This window comes from Apium graveolens, chromosome 4, assembly GCF_009905375.1.
Source record: "Apium graveolens cultivar Ventura chromosome 4, ASM990537v1, whole genome shotgun sequence".
Classification (NCBI taxonomy): Eukaryota; Viridiplantae; Streptophyta; class Magnoliopsida; order Apiales; family Apiaceae; genus Apium; species Apium graveolens.
The window spans coordinates 156,656,452-156,660,304 of NC_133650.1; the positions used below are offsets into that span (position 1 = coordinate 156,656,452).

The 3,853-nt window shown below is 39.0% G+C and overlaps 1 non-coding gene across 1 annotated transcript; it reads left to right on the forward strand.

Annotated features, from left to right (window-relative positions):
- The first annotated feature begins 1,113 nt into the window (after positions 1 to 1,113).
- Positions 1,114 to 1,220, forward strand: LOC141723210 (small nucleolar RNA R71). Its single transcript, XR_012576197.1, has one exon. It is a non-coding gene; the product is annotated as a small nucleolar RNA R71 (small nucleolar RNA).
- Positions 1,221 to 3,853: the final 2,633 nt, after the last annotated feature.

The window sequence follows — 3,853 nt, forward strand, 5'->3', positions numbered from 1 at the left end:
CGCCGTGAGAGCGACAGCCTCTAAGTCATCTAGCTTCACCTTTCAAGAGAGAATACCTTTCATAAACTTTGCATAACTAGGCATCTGCTCGAGAGCCTCAGCGAAAGGTATGTTGATATGAAGTTTCTTGAACACCTCCAGAAACTTCTCAAATTGCTTGTCCAGCTTTTTCTTCTGCAGCTGCTTAAGAAAAGGTGGTGGCGGATAGATCTGTTTCTCCCATGTATTACCCTCAGGCGGAGTATGCTCAACAGTAGTCTTCCTTGGTTCCACTTCTTCATCCTGCTGCTTTGCTTCTTTCTCAACCCTAGCTTCTTCAGTTAACTCTTGAGTTTGTTCAGGATTCGCATCCTTCCCAGACCTCAAAGTGATTGCCTTTACCTGCTTCTTAGCTTCCCTCTTTCCTGGCACTTCAGTGTCACTAGGCAATGTATTAGGTTGACGATTTAGCAAGGCATTGGCAATTTGACCGATTTGATTTTCCAAGGTCTTGATAGAAATAGCTTGGCTTTTGCATATAAGCTTCAACTCCTCTAGTTCAGATTTTTTATTGGCTTGTTGCAGTTGGACTTGTTGTCTTGGTGCATATTGCGGTTGCTGAAAACCTGGGGGGTTGTACTGCTTAGCTGGATATTGCTGATAAGGCTGTTGAACCGCATTCTGAGCATTGCTCCACTGAAATTAGGATGATTGCGGTTGTTAGGATGATAAGTGGCTAGCACTGGTTGCTGCGAACGCTGAAAATTGCTCACAAACTGAGCTGATTCACAAGAAATAGCACACTGATTAGTCTCATGGTCCCCAGCACAAAGCTCACAGACACTAGCGATTTGATTTACTCCATAATTAACCAAAGTGTCCACCTTCATTGTCAAAGCCTTAAGTTGGGCAGCGATAGCAGTTGCTGCGTCCAACTCCAGAATTCCTGTGACTTTCCCCTGAGTCAGTCTCTGGGAAGGATTCTGGTACTCATTAGCAGCCATCACTTCAATCAATTCATAAGCTTCATCGTAGCTTTTAGCCCACAAGGCTCCTCCTGATGTTGCATCAAGCATGGGTCTAGAAGTAGCACCCAATCCATTGTAGAAGCAATTAATAATCATCAAATCAGGCATGCCATGGTGCGGGCACTTCCTTAGCATCTCCTTATATCGATCCCAAGCCTCACACAGAGATTCTCCTATTTGTTGAGCAAACTGGGTAAGAGCATTCCTGATTGCAGCAGTCTTCGCCATGGGGAAGAATTTAGTGAGAAACTTTTGGGCAAGATCTTCCCATTTAGTGATAGACCCCGGTGGTAGAAAATGTAACCAGCACTTAGCCTTGTCCCTTAGAGAGAATGGGAAGAGTGGCAGCTTGATAGCATCTTCAGTCACATCATTGAACTTGAAAGTGTCGTAGATCTCGATGAAATCCCTCATGTGCATGTTGGGGTCTTCAGTAGGAGAACCCCCAAACTGAACTGAGTTATGTATCATCTGAATCGAGCTTGCCTTGATCTCAAAAGTGTTAGCCCTGATGGCTGGTCTGACGATGCTCGACTGAATGTCATTAATCTTGGGCTGAGAATAGTCCATCAAAGCCTTCGAATTTTCTGCTTGATCTCCCATCACTACTACAACTGGTTCTTCGACTTTCTCTTCTTCTTCTACCTTCTTTTCTTCTCCAACAACTTCCCTACGAACTACCACAAGTTCTTCCTCAGCTTTATCCAGTGTTCTCTTACGAGTACGCGAACGCGTATGCATACACCCTCGCTAGAGTTGTTACGACCGACATTTTATGTAATATTATTTGTGGATTTGGTATAATATCTAAGTCAAATGAAAATATATTCAATGATTGTACGCTAGAGTGAGTGAAAATTTCTGCGTTATAAATTTGCTTTGTGTAGTATATGATTTTTCAAAGCAAGAGTTTATTTAATTTCTTTATTTTTGATTTATAAGGAATATTCTAAGCTTTGGAAAAATTTTCTTTTAAAAGGAATTTTGTTCACAAATTTTGAAAATGATTTTATAAAGTCTCTAAAAATCCAAGTTATTTTATGATATAAATTTTATAATTTTTGAACTTGTATTTTATTTTATAAAAATAAATCTTTATAAATGTTAGTTGTCATAATTATCAAATTACATGGTTGTCCTTGCATGCAAATCCTTCCCTATTCAATTCAAAGGGCTAAAGAGACAATTCCAACCCCACTAACTCTTAATTTTCTAGCCAAATTCCTTCTTTGCCCTTGCATGCAAAATAAACCAAGTAAAAGTGGAGGGATAGTCTTGTCAATTCTCATTCCCACTCACATTTGCCAAATCAAAAACCATAAAGCAAGCAATTGATGTAATCATCCACTCCACTCACCATCACACTTTCTCCTCCCACCCTCCTCACTCTCTCACTCTCGGCCCACCCCCTCCTTCTCTCGGTTTTTTTAGCCGAAACCAACCCCCTCCCCATTTTCTTCATTCCTCCACCAAGTTTCCACCTTCTACACAAGTAAATGTTACTTACCATACCATGATCACATATATTCCAAAGAGTTTTGAGTAGAAAGTTTAAGTTTTAAAGTTGCATGTTAAGGTTTTAGTTGAAACTCAAAATACAATCTTGATTCTTATGGATTTAAGGTTGTTTTTGAGAGGACTACAATGAATGGATAAGTTCCAAGTCTTGAGAAGAAAACTCTTCATGATTTAATGGCCATTTCCATCCATTTTATTCGGCCATGACCATATGGGAGCCGAATAAATGGTCCTTGAAATCATTCTTGTTGTTTTGATCAATTTTTGCATGTATATGTGATAATGACTTGAATTTTGTAGTGAAAATTTGATAAAACTCCTTGCATGCTAAGTGATCATCTAGGTATACATTATGCTAGGCTTGCATGTCAATTTTAAGATGGAATATATGTAGAAAATATGTTGTTTTGGTTTGAAAAACCCGAAGACATGCATGCATGAGGATTTCTCTTAGAATGTTGTAAGATTTTGATCATTTGGAAAGATTTTGTTAGTGAGCCTTAATTTCAGTAGGTATAATGTGTTAATATTGATTTATGCTTCTTGTTGCATGGTAATAATTCGTGGTTATCTTTTATAAAAATATATATATCTTGTTGTTTCAAAAGCATGAAGATTTGTGATTTGTGAAGAGTAGTCTCTTTTGTTTTGCCATAATTGTACCTTAGGTAAGGATGATCTCACCAAGGTTATTTTGAGAAAAAGGGAGTTAGTTCAGTAGAATACCATGTATAAGTCTTGGTTTAAGTATTTAGTTGTTGTTAGTTGAGTTTGTCAAGTCAAAAACCTTGGAAAATGAGAGTTATAGTTTCTGCAGAAAAATCAGTATAGCACCCTGAGGTTTAGAGTGAGTTTTGACCATGTCATTGGTGTTCACTTTGAGGCCCAAGCTACCAGAAGTTAGTATTGGGAGTATATAATAGGTTTTAGGAGTTGGTTAGAGGTTTGCATGACATTTGTTTAGGTGCACAAGTAGAATCACAAAATCTGTCCAGCAGGGGACAGTTTTGTTGTAACTTGGAAAGAGGGAGATTTGACCATGTCATGGGTAGGCCCTCATTAGGCCCAATTGGGCCTTAGTTAGAGAGTATGTCAGAGAAGTTTTTCCAACCATAGTTCATAGGATATGAGCTAGAACCATCTGTCACAAGTTAATTCAAGTCAGGGCATTTTCTGCCAAGAAAAACAGGGGAACCTTGGACTTTTAGCTTAGGCCCAAGAAGGCCCAAGCCAGGCCCTTGAGCCACATCAAGTTTGTGAGATGCCCTTAGGTCAGGAGAGTCTTGTGTAAAAGTTTTGAAGAAAAACTTGTAGTTTAAGAATGTCTA